The sequence below is a fragment of the Mauremys mutica genome, chromosome 2, assembly GCF_020497125.1.
Source record: "Mauremys mutica isolate MM-2020 ecotype Southern chromosome 2, ASM2049712v1, whole genome shotgun sequence".
Taxonomy (NCBI): Eukaryota; Metazoa; Chordata; order Testudines; family Geoemydidae; genus Mauremys; species Mauremys mutica.
Genome location: NC_059073.1, coordinates 198,111,367 through 198,123,564, shown reverse-complemented (window position 1 = coordinate 198,123,564; position 12,198 = coordinate 198,111,367). Strand labels below are relative to the sequence as shown.

The following is a 12,198-nucleotide window of genomic DNA, read 5'->3' as shown; positions in this document are numbered from 1 at the left end:
ATTAAATTTGAAGTCAATATATTACAAAAGAAAAATATAATTTAAATTAAAATCTGTTTTAATAAATTGCAACTTGATTTAAAAAAAAAAAAAAGATTTTTTTCCCCACTCTGATTTAAATGACTGCCCTGTAACACATGACATAACATTGCTGAGCCTGCTAAGGTAGAAAGGAAGGTGTTGCTGTATAACCCTCACAAAATATTGCTAGCCTATGAGTATTGCAACAAATCAACCTAAGGATTCTGAAGGAGATCACCTGTTCCATTTAAAACCTTTTGACTTTCTGAATATACCAAGGGATGCCGTATTTCTTATAACATTAATGTCATAATGAAGAAAATGGACCTGATTCTCTTCTTATTTACGTCTGGTAAATAAGGAGTAAACTCACTGAAGTCAGTGGACTTAGTATGAAAATAGTGTGATGGGAAAAACAGGCCCATAACTGTCTCTTGCTCCTTGACAAAACTGCTTCCAGATCAGTATATTTTATATGATACTTAACTTCATATGTGGGATTCAATACTTCCTCTTAACCAGTGACAACTACTTGCAAATGAGTATTGTATGACATGATTAATTTCACATTTAAGCTTTAACAACTAACTCCTCTTATTCAGACACTTCAAAAGTAATGCATTTATCTCAGTCAATCAATCAATGCTGCTTTCAAAAGTAGGGTTTGACACACTGACATTTTATGCATAAGTGAAAATTAAATGAACTATAAAATACATTTATAAAACCAGAGAGAAATGTAGCTTGTTTTACAAATATGAACAAACTTACTTGCTGGTGTAAATTAGCAAAATGACAATTTGTTTCGGACCAGTACCTTCAAATATTTGAACACAACTTGCCCTTTATCTAGCAAGTATATCAGGAGTATATGACATATAAATTAAGTATCATACAAACTTTTCCACCATTTAGCGTCTGATGAGCACATAGGGTGGGATTCTCCAAAGCACTCAGGTGGTAGCCTAACTTTGCTCCACATGAACCCATACAGTTGTCCAAATGCATGTCTACCCTCAAAACGAGCACAGCAGCGCCTGAGTAGTGCTTCAGTGAAAACACGACTTGCCAATGAGACAGCTCCCCCCACCCCATCAGCGTAGTTAAATCACCTCCACGAGAGGCGATAACTATGTTGACACTAGCAACCCTCTCATCAACGTAGCGCTGTCTACACCAGGGGTTTTAGGGCTGGTATAACTGCGTCGCTCAGGGGTGTGGATTTTTCACAATTTTATCCATCTATGCAGAGCAACGAAAGTTGCTCCGTTTTCCCATTTGCAATCATTCACTCGGTTTCCTAATATAAATGTTTCATTTAACAATTTATCTATATGCCTTGATATCTTGTTCATCCCTGTCAGGAGTCTACCCTCACTTGAAACTGGGCGGTTTCAAAGTGAGGACCCGCATGTCTTCCCCCCCCACCCCAAAATCCTAGGGTAGGTCTCCTTCAGGCTGCCACCACTCGGTCAATTACGTGGGCCGAGACACCCCTATATTCCCCCTCCCACTCCCCTTTCCAGAGACGTTCCCTGGGGAAATACAGATCCACTCATCGGAGGGAAACCTCCCCCCCTCTCTCTCCTAGCCACTGGAAAGAGATACCTGATTCAACTGTTTGAATCCAACCCAGGAGGAACTATCTCCCCCCTCCCTTCTCTGCCCGGAGATAAGCCTGTCTCACCACCGAGAGAGTGTCTTCGCCCCTCCCCCTATCCACAGTAGAAGGGATTTAATCAAGTCTTTATAGAAAGAATTTATTAAAAGGAAAACAAGAAAATACAGAATCTCTATGAGCCCAAGCTGGACACTCATAGGGTATAACCTTGCTAAGTTTTGGAGAGAATCCTCTCCCTTTCTCAGTACACAAAACAGCAGAATAAGAATAATCAATAACAAACACACAGAATTGCAAGCATAGGATTATTAGGTGAGGACACAACGTATCTTTCTAATACTCACTATCTTGACTAGAAGAAATTAGTTCAGAAAGGTGGAAACTTGTAGACTTGATTAAAACATCTGGACCCTTGTAACTCCAGACGGCTAAAGACAAAGACCCCCCCAAACAGAGGGAAAGTTCCCTCCTAGGAGTTTCAAATTCTCTTCCCTGATTGGTCCTCAGGTCAGATGCCCACCAGGTACTATGCTTTAACCCTTTACTAACTATTCATGACACGCCCCCCAAATCGTCACAGTGGGATCCACTGGCGGCGATTTCCTCCTAGAACTGTAAAACAACCAGAGTAATAAAACACATGCACTATTACATCGACTACTAAGCATGAAAACATATTAAGAACAGTTTTTAGCCACTTGATTCTGGGAAACTTTCACGAGAGAGTGCATCAGCAACTTTGTTGGAAGCTCCTGAAATGTGTTGAATGTCAAAGTCAAAGTCTTGGAGAGCTAAGCTCCAGCGGAGAAGTTTCTTGTTGTTTCCCTTGTTGGTGTGAAGCCACTTTAGCGCAGCATGGTCAGTTTGTAGCTGGAAGTGCCGGCCCCAAACGTATGGGCGTAGCTTTTCCAAGGCATACACAATGGCGTAACATTCTTTTTCACTGATGGACCAGTGGCTTTCCCTCTCAGACAGTTTCTTGCTGAGAAACACGACAGGATGGAAGCTGTGATCCGGTCCTTCCTGCATTAGTACCGCTCCTACCCCACGTTCAGATGCATCGGTGGTAACTAGGAAGGGTTTGTCAAAGTCTGGGGCCCTTAATACAGGGTCCGACATGAGCATCGCCTTAAGCTGGGTAAAGGCTTTCTGACACTCATCAGTCCACTTAACTGCATTTGGCTGGGTTTTCCTGGTCAGATCAGTTAGTGGGGCAGCGATTTGGCTGTAGTGTGGTACAAATCGCCTGTAATATCCGGCCAAACCTAAGAAGGATTGGACCTGTTTCTTTGACCTTGGGACAGGCCACTGTTGGATAGCCTCCACCTTGGCCTGTAGGGGGTTGATGGTTCCTTGACCCACCTGGTGTCCTAGGTAAGTCACTCTGTTGTGGCCTATTTGACACTTTTTGGCCTTAACAGTTAGTCCTGCCTGCGTGATGCGCTCTAAAACCATTTTCAAATGTTCTAGGTGTTCGGGCCATGAATCAGAAAAAATGGCCACATCATCGAGGTATGCAACTGCACAGTCTTCCAATCCTGCTAGTAGACCATCCACCAGCCTTTGGAAGGTGGCAGGTGCATTCCGCAGTCCGAACGGAAGCACAGTAAACTCATACACCCCTGCATGGGTGATGAAGGCAGATTTTTCCCTGGCGGGTTCATCTAGTGGTACCTGCCAGTATCCCTTGGTTAAATCAATGGTAGAGATGAACTGGGCACGTCCCAACTTTTCCAATAGCTCATCAGTGCGTGGCATTGGATAGTTGTCTGGACGAGTTACAGCATTTAGCTTACGGTAGTCCACACAAAAGCGTATTTCCCCATCTGGTTTGGGAACCAGAACCACTGGAGATGCCCATGCACTGGTAGAAGGGCGGATGATACCCATCTCCAACATGTTGTCAATCTCCTGTTTAATAGCAACTTTGGCATGAGGTGACACCCGGTAGGGTGGTGTTCTAATCGGGTGAGCATTACCTGTGTCAATGGAGTGGTAGGTTTGCTCAGTCCGTCCTGGGATGGCTGAGAACAAGGGGTCGAAGTCAGTGCACAGTCCCTTGATCTGTTGCCGCTGTAGACGTTGTAGGGTTGTGGAGAGGGTCACCTCTTCCACACCACCATTTCTTTTACCTTCGTAGTAGACACCTTCAGGCCACTCGGTGTCATCTCCTTCCTGAACTGTAAAGTGACAGACCTGTAATTCTCTGGGATAAAAGGGCTTTAGAGAGTTAACATGAAACACTTTAGGCTTTAAAGAGGAATCAGGGAATGTTATGAGGTAGTTAACAGCTCCCAGGCGCTCCTGGACCATGTATGGTCCTTCCCAGGACGCCTCCATCTTATGGGCCTGTTGCGCCTTCAAGACCATGACCTGGTCTCCTACCTTGAAGGACCGCTCCTTGGCATGTCGATCATACCAGACCTTTTGCTCCGCTTGAGCATCTCTTAAGTTCTCTCGAGCAAGGGCCCAAGAGTCTCGGAGGGTGTTTTGAAGGTTGCTTACAAAGTCCAGAATGTTAGTCCCTGGAGGAGGTGTAAACCCCTCCCATTGCTGCTTTACCAGCTGTAATGGCCCCTTAACCTCATGGCCATACACCAGCTCGAATGGTGAGAATCCTAAACTGGGATGTGGAACAGCCCTGTAGGCAAACAGCAACTGTTGTAACACTAGATCCCAATTATTGGAGTGTTCATTGACGAATTTGCGGATCATGGCCCCCAAAGTTCCATTGAACCTTTCCACTAGGCCATTAGTTTGGTGATGGTACGGGGTGGCAACCAAGTGATGCACCCCATGAGTTTCCCACAGGTCTTTCATGGTCCCTGATAGGAAGTTTGTTCCCGAATCTGTAAGAATTTCAGAGGGCCAACCCACCCTGGTAAAAATGTCAGTTAAGGCCTGGCACACAGTGTTAGCCCTGGTGTTGCCTAGAGCTACTGCTTCCGGCCATCTGGTAGCAAAGTCCACAAAAGTCAGTATGTACTGCTTTCCTCTGGGGGTCTTCTTTGGGAAAGGACCCATAATATCCACAGCTACTCGCTGAAATGGGACCTCCATTATGGGAAGTGGTTGGAGAGGGGCCTTGATCTGGTCTTGGGGTTTTCCTACCGTTTGGCATACCTTACAAGACCGGACGTAAGTGGTTACCGCCTTGCCCATCCCCTCCCAGTCAAAGGACCTTCCCAACCTGTCTTTGCTTCGTTTCACCCCAGAATGGCCACTAGGGTGATCATGGGCTAAGCTTAAGAGCTTTTCCCGGTACTTGGTCGGAACGAGCAACCGTTTTTGAGGATGCCAGCCCTCCTGGTGTCCACCAGAAAGAAATTCCTTGTATAACAGTCCTTTCTCCACAACGAACCGGGATCGGGTAGTAGAGCTGAGAGGCGGTGGGTTGCTGCGTGCCGCCGCCCATGCTTTCTTGAGGCTGTCATCAGCTTCCTGCTCTTTCTGGAACTGTTCCCTTGAGGCGGGAGACACCAGTTCCTCTGGAAGCGATGTAGGTGATGAGGTTGTTTCCGTTGACTGTGGACCGCTCCCCGCTGGTGCACAAAGTGTCATTTCAGGCTCCGGCTGAGCCTCTTGGGTAGGGTTGTTTGCTGCTTCTGCCAGTTCAGGCCCGTTGGCGCCCTCTGGCGGTGGAGTTGCAAGCGCTGGCGCTGGCGCTGGTTGCTCTTCCAGTTCCGGTTCTGGGACTGGATGTACTATGGCTGCTGTAGGTGTTGGCCTGGGATCCGGTTCCACCACCTCTGTCTGGGTCTCTGGTAACACAGACGGGGTCCCGGTGGATGGCTCAGGAACAGGGATGGGTCCGGCAGCTCGTCTGGCTTGGCTGCGTGTAACCACTCCCTCTGTTTTTTGCTGTTCAATGTGTCGGGCCAAGTCGTTCCCCAGTAGCATGGGAATCGGATGGTTGTCATAGACAGCAAAAGTCCACTTCCCTGACCAGCCCTTGTACTGGACAGGTAAACGCACTGTAGGTAATGTTACAGGTTTTGACATGAAGGGTCGAATTGTCACTTTGGTTTTCTGGTTGATGAATTTGGGGTCCACGAAGGTTCGGTGGATAGCTGACACATGTGCTGCAGTGTCTCTCCATGCGATGATCTCCTTTTCGTCCACTCTCAAAGTTTCCCTATGTTCTAAGGGTATTTGAGATACATCTATGTCCGGCTTTCCTTGGTGTGAAGGTGCAAGGAGTTGCACTCGGTTTAGGTTCTTTGGGCATTTGGCTCTGATATGCCCCAATTCATTGCATTGAAAACATCGCCCACTTGATGGGTCACCGGTTTGTGTTGGTCTACTGGCGACTGGTGAGGTAGAAGAAGAGGTAGAGTGTGACTGTCCGTGGGTTGTAGGTGTGGGTTTGATTGGTCCGCGACGGTAGGGTTTAGTGTCGGTGTGTACCCTGTTGGATTCGCTCCCCTTGGCAGTAGCTTTCGTGTTGTCTACCGATGCCATCCATCTGGCTCCAATCTCTCCTGCCTCAGTGAGAGTTTTTGGTTTACCATCTTGGATGTAGCGTCTAATGTTCTCAGGAACACCATCTAGGAACTGTTCCATCAATATCAGGAGGTGTAGGTCGTCTAGCTCCTTAACCTTGGATCCTGATATCCAGGAGAAATAGTGTTTTTCCAGGTAAGCAGCGTGCTCTGGAAATGACATCTCTGGTTTCCATTTCTGGGCTCTGAAACGCTGACGGGCGTGATCAGGGGTGATGCCCATTCTGAGTCTGGCCTTGGTTAGGAACAGTGGAAAGTCGTCCATCAGGTCTCTAGGCATTTCAGCTGCCACCAGGGATAATTGTCCGCTGAGCTGTGACCTCAGCTCCAGCATGTATTGATCTTTAGGAAGATGGTATCCAATACAGGCCCTCTCAAAGTTTTCTAAAAAGGCCTCAACATCATCCCCGGCCCTGTAGGCGGGAAATTTTCTCCGAGAAGGTTGGTCATTAGGTTGAAGAGGGGTTGGATTGGGTAGCGTTTGCTGTTTAGTTTTTTCTAATTCCAGAGCCTGTCTCTGGATTTCCAGTTCTTTGTCTTTTAACTCTAATTGTCTTCTGTGCTCAGCCTCTTTGGCTTGTATTATCTCCATTTCTCTCTTGTGATCAGCCTGTTTGGCTTTTTCTTTCATTTCAATCTCCTTGAGTTTTAATTGTAATTCCATGTCTTGTAATTGCAGTTCTTTGTGTCTTGTTTCCAGTTTAGATGCGGCCTTGGCACTCATTGTGTCTGTGTCCTGGCGCTGGCCACACCCCTCTGCAGTCCGTGAACTGTTTGTGGTGTTTGACAGTCCCTAACCCTGGCTATGATAACTTGAGTACAGAAAGATAAAGCAATCCTCTGTATAGCAAACTGTGGTTTGTGTAATGTTACTGCTTTGTACTGAGAAAGAGGGAAAGAGTAAAAAAAAATTCCTCTGTCTCCCTCTGCTCTGAGTTGCTGTACTCAGCAGCCCAGCTGAAAGGCTGCTGCTAACAATACCCCTGAGAAAAATCTGGTCTATTCCTCAGGGATTGGTGTTCTCCTGTCTTCTGATCCTTTCAAAAGACACAGGGATAGAAAAAAAAAAAAAAAAAAAAACCTGGCTGGAGGGTTTGTCTCTTCCCCCCCCAAACCTGTTTTTCCTGTTGGATGGGAATGTACTTTGTCGAGCACTTCCCCCCACCTCAGGAATCCTGAGTGATATCTCCTCTCACAATGGACGAAAACACCGCTCCACAGGGGGCTTTGTAACAGAAAGCCCTGGAAGAAACTGAAAATCTTCTAACCCTGAAACTGCTTCAAAACCACCTTTTTCTCAAGCCCCACCCCAAAATCCTAGGGTAGGTCTCCTTCAGGCTGCCACCACTCGGTCGATTACGTTATATTCCCCCTCCCACTCCCCTTTCCAGAGACGTTCCCTGGGGAAATACAGATCCACTCATCGGAGGGAAACCTCCCCCCTCTCTCTCTCCTAGCCACTGGAAAGAGATACCTGATTCAACTGTTTGAATCCAACCCAGGAGGAACTATCTCCCCCCTCCCTTCTCTGCCCGGAGATAAGCCTGTCTCACCACCGAGAGAGTGTCTTCGCCCCTCCCCTATCCACAGTAGAAGGGATTTAATCAAGTCTTTATAGAAAGAATTTATTAAAAGGAAAACAAGAAAATACAGAATCTCTATGAGCCCAAGCTGGACACTCATAGGGTATAACCTTGCTAAGTTTTGGAGAGAATCCTCTCCCTTTCTCAGTACACAAAACAGCAGAATAAGAATAATCAATAACAAACACACAGAATTGCAAGCATAGGATTATTAGGTGAGGACACAACGTATCTTTCTAATACTCACTATCTTGACTAGAAGAAATTAGTTCAGAAAGGTGGAAACTTGTAGACTTGATTAAAACATCTGGACCCTTGTAACTCCAGACGGCTAAAGACAAAGACCCCCCCAAACAGAGGGAAAAGTTCCCTCCTAGGAGTTTCAAATTCTCTTCCCTGATTGGTCCTCAGGTCAGATGCCCACCAGGTACTATGCTTTAACCCTTTACTAACTATTCATGACAATCCCAGTCTCTTATTTCATGCTGTAGAAGCCGAGCTCAAAGGAAGGGGAAAGTTAAAGATCAATTATTTTTGTAGCAGTTGTCTTCCCATTTAAAATGTCCAAAAAACCACCTCAAATCAAACTAAACCAATAATATGGAGCAGTGGAGCGCATATAGGCAGGCCTCTACGAAATTCATGGCAATGAAAAAGTGTCACGGACTGAAATCTGATCTTTTGTATGCTTCTACCCTGTACTATAGGGATTTCACAGGGGAGACTAACGTTTCTCAAACTGGGGGTCCCGACCAAACAGAAGTTGCGGGGGGGGGGGGGGAGGACAAGGTTATCGGGGAGGGGCTGTAGTATTGCTACCCTTACTTTCGCGCTTCCTTCAGTGGAAACAGGAGAGTGGCGGCTGGAGAGAAGCAGCCTGCCAGCAGCAACAGAGAAGTAAGGGTGGCAATACCATACCATGCCACCCTTACTTTGGCCACCCAGCTCTGACGGCAGCAGCACAGGACAGTGGTGGCTGTTGACTGAGGGCCCAGCTCTGCATGCAGCAGCAGAGAAGTAAGTGTGCAATACCATACCATGCCATCCTTACTTCTGCCCGGCTGCTGGTGGGGGCTCTGCCTTCAGAGCTGGGCTCCTGGCCAGCAGCCACCACTCTCCAGCTGCCCAGCTCTGAAGGCAGCACCTTTGCCAGCACCCGTGCAGAAATAAGAGTAGCAGTACCGCAATCCCCTCCACCCCCAATAAGTTGTGAGGGGGCCACAAGCTCCTTTTTAGGTCAGGACCCCTACAATTACAACACCGTGACATTTCAGATTTAAATAGCTGAAATAATGAAATTTACAATTTTCAGAATCCTATGACCGTGAAATTGGCCAAAATGGACTGTGAATTTGGTAGGGCCCTATATATAGGGGAGCAGAACCTTAACTGGTATAATTCAGCCTAGCTCCACTGATTTAAAAAGGAAACTGCCATTTTACACCAGCTGAGGACCTGTCCCAACGTATCTGGGTAAGCATCATCTGTTTTTATGTGATTCATAGGTGTACTGTAAACAAAATGAGACGGCTACAGGAACTGAGCAAACTACTGCTAGTCCTTTACTAGCCCAACTGTTGTAGTAGGAGATAAGAGTGTGGAATACTAGTCAAACCCTACTGTTTGCCCCCAACAGAAAAATTACATACATTTACTTCCACATTTACATCTGAATTTCAGACCAAATTATTTCAGGGTTTTTGTTCGTTTGTTTTTATTAAAGTTTCTTTCCCTCAGCCAAGCACACCCTCACAGGATCTCAAGTCGAGCGGTGTCTTTTCTGGCTCAGGCACCACCACCAATAGCACAGATTCTTCAGGTTAGATTATGCCCTCAGTTACAGTCATACAATCACATTGAACTACTTGCTAGCTTTACATCACAAATACAAAGTTATAGGCTTACAGACATTTTTCGGAGTTGAATGGTACATAGGACCAAATTCAGAGTGGACTAAGTCACAGAATCACAGAAATGTAGGGCTTGAAGGGACTTTGAGAGGTCATCAGGTCCAGCCACCCCTGTGGTGACACAGGACCTAATACACTTAGACCAGGCCTGACAAGTGTTTGTCCAACCTGTTCTTAAAAATCTCCAATGACAGGGAGTTCACAACCTTCCTTAGAAGCCTATTCCAGAGCTTAACTACCCTTATAGTTAGAAAGTTTTTCCTAATATCTAACCTAAATCTCCTTTGCTGCAGATTAAGCCCACTACTTCTGGTCCTACATTCAGTGAACATGGAAAACAATTGATCAGTCCTCCTGATAACATCCCTTAATACATCCTCCCCCGCACCCTTTCTTTTCTCTTCTGATGACTAAACACGCCCAGGTTTTTTTAAACCTTTTATCGCTCTCCTGTGGACTCTCTCCAATTTATCCACATCTTTCCAATTCTGGGTGCTATACTTTAGGACACAGTAGTCCAGCTGAGGCCTCATCAGTACAGAGAAGAACAGGACAATTACCTCCCATGTCTTACACATGACACACCTGTGAATACACCCCAGAATATTAGTCTTTTTTGCAACTGCATCACGCTGTTTAGCTCATTCAATTTGTGATCCACTAACCCACAAATTGTTTTCAGCATGACCACCACCTAATCAGTTATTCCCCATTTTGTAGTTGTACATTTGATTTTTCCTTCCTTAGTGAAGTAATTTACACTTATTGGATTTCATCTTCTTGATTTCAGACTATTCTCCAGTTTGTCAAGGGTGTTTTGAATTCTAATCCTGTCCTCTCAAGTGCTTGCAATCCCTCCCAGTTTGATGCCATCCACAAATTTTAGTCTTCATACCATTATCCAAGTCATTATTGAAAATATTGACTAGTACCAGACCCATGATTGGGCTCTGTGGGACCCCACTAGATACATCCTCCCAGTTTGACAGCAAACCATTGATAACTACTCTGAGTACAGTATTTCAAACTATATGTGCATACACATGTGCATACACCTTATAGAAATTTAATCAAGACCACATTTTCCTAGTTTGCTTAGGAGAATGTCATATTGGTCTGTGTCAAAACCTGTACTCAAATCAAGATAGATCATATCTACTACTACCCCCATCCAGGAGGTCAGCAACTCTGTCACAGAAGGAAACAGATTTGTCGACAAACCAACCATGCTAAACCAACTTATGCTGGCTAGTCCTTATAAACCTTAATATCCTTTAAGTGCTTAAAACATTTCTTTTATCATATAAATTGTAACAGGAAAAGGAACTGGCATGAAAAGGTGCGACATCCCCTGATGTAGCATACACCTTCTAACATTCTCCTACTAGCTCTCCCTCACCAACCCCACCACTACATTACAGCAATCCCTTGTCTGAACCCATCGGCATGTAAGCTACACCCACTTACCAATGTGTAATTTACAGCACAATGTACACCCAACTATTAAGTCAAATATTCTCTGTGGTAACCCTCTTCAAGCCTGATCTCCCACTACACTTTGAAATTAGCAGTTTACTTAGACAGAATGAGTCAGATAAACACTAATAATTAGCACAAATAACATTTTTTAAAACTTCTCTTTGCAAACATTAACCAATTAAGCATGAGCTCTTAGGAATTAATTTAGTTGCTGAATCTGGATCAGATTCACAAATTGTTAGAAGATGGAAACTCCAGGTCTTAGGTACACAACACATGAAAACTCATGATCAAAAGGGAGCTCTTCGATCAGAAGGCAATGCCAACAAAGCACCTTATATCCATTGTGCCTTAAGCAAGAACTCGTGTTGGGCCTGGAGTGGTAGCATATTCCAGTTGAACTAGCAGAGGGGAATTGGGCCATTAGCTATTTTCCATTTCAGTCTCAGTAGGAACGTCTTTGTGTATGTTCTCCTATACAGCTGAAACCCAAAGAAGAAATATCAGATCTGTGAGTTTCTGAGGCTAAGTTACCCACCTCATGCGGAACTCAGTTATTTAGCATGTTTGTAACTAGTGCCTGCCGTGCTTATAAGCAGAGTTCTGCAAATTCTCAGATGTTACTCCAAAAGGTCAGTTTTCTTAGGCCTGAGGTTCTGAGACTCAGAACACGAAGTCCCAGACAAACAGACTGCTAAAGTGTTATGTGCAGTCCAGTAAAAGATTGTACCTCACTCACCATTCTCGCTAATGTACAGTAGCTTAAGAATAGTGATTCTAAACATGATGTGGTGACTCTAAATAGCCAAGGCAAAGACCTAAGAAAAGGGAAAGTGTTAATATTAACTGTGTTGGTGGAAAATGTGCTGGCTGCATTAGCTACAAATTAACATATGCAGGGCTCTGTCCAGAAGTCCCATTGAAGTTTGTATTAGTCAAGTGCAGAGCTAGTCAGTGCAGGACTCTCCGTTTCAATATGCGATTGAGAAAGCAGCAGCAAAAAAGTCTTTACATACTGTTTTGTTGCTTGAAGGATAAAATATTATAACTCATGAAAAAAAATCACATTTCTGGCAATATCT

General features: G+C 45.1%; 1 protein-coding gene across 7 annotated transcripts in view; it reads right to left on the bottom strand.

Annotated features, from left to right (window-relative positions):
* The window catches only part of TPK1 (thiamin pyrophosphokinase 1), a 496,414-nt gene that overhangs the window by 244,426 nt on the left and 239,790 nt on the right, over positions 1 to 12,198 (bottom strand). The gene's annotated exons all lie outside the window — the stretch shown is intronic.